This window comes from Acytostelium subglobosum (assembly GCF_000787575.1).
Source record: "Acytostelium subglobosum LB1 DNA, scaffold: scaffold16, whole genome shotgun sequence".
NCBI lineage: Eukaryota > Evosea > Eumycetozoa > Acytosteliales > Acytosteliaceae > Acytostelium > Acytostelium subglobosum.
Window position 1 is genome coordinate 2,092 of NW_012236517.1, and position 1,080 is coordinate 3,171.

The window sequence follows — 1,080 nt, forward strand, 5'->3', positions numbered from 1 at the left end:
AGATCCGTTGTTAAATTTGTGTTGTAGACTATTAAAAATAATCTTTGGGACTATCCCTTTCAATAGCGTAAACTAGTTACACCAAATAATATATCAGAGTAATATTTTAAATTTAATACGAGTTATTTTATTAAAATTGATATTTGATCAAAAGTGCATATTCACGGAGATTTTACGAAGATTTGAAAGTGATGAAATTGAATTCAATAGCGTACTCAAGGTACATGAAATAACTTATCTCAGTATTGTTTTGAATGTTATACAAGTTTTCTTGTTAACTCTGGACAAATTCTAAAAACAATTGCCAAATTGAATCACAATTCATATTAAACTATGAGACTATACCATCGATTGGAGTAAGCTAGGTACACCATGTTGTAAGTTAAAATAATCTTCCTAATTTAATCTGTTTTAGTTTGATCATAATAGATTTAACAAAATAGTCTAAATAGTTTGAGGCGAGTCCATTAACAAATATCCAATAAGGGCTATTATATTGAATAGAATAGTCTAAACATCAATTCTAATATTTAAAAATAATATTTTCAATTTTATAAAGTTATTTTTCTTCAAGAGAAAGTTTGTATGGGATGGAAGTTCGAACACATATACTATTTTCAAACAGTTAAAACTCATAGATACAAATATCCCACTAACAATACGACTATCAGATATACCTACCATAATCATTTAACATATTATATCATTCTTTACACTTGCCTAAACAACTTATTGGAAAAACAAATAAATATTAATAAACAATAATTAATTTTAATCAAAATTTCACAGTTGTTTGAATCACTGTGACAATGACTGAATAGACAAGTCATTAACAACTATGATACATATAACATTAGTACAAATACATACAGRCAGTGGATCATTTGATTAAACAATAACATTGAAGCTGATACATCAACATCATCYACTTCATGACATCCAGATTTACAACAACAACAGATGAAGGTTCATCTATCAACTCCTGACAACGTCATTCAACACCTCAACATTATATATCTTGTTACTCCTCTTATCAACGCGAATCGATCAAGATATCAATCATCGTCATTAACAAAACAC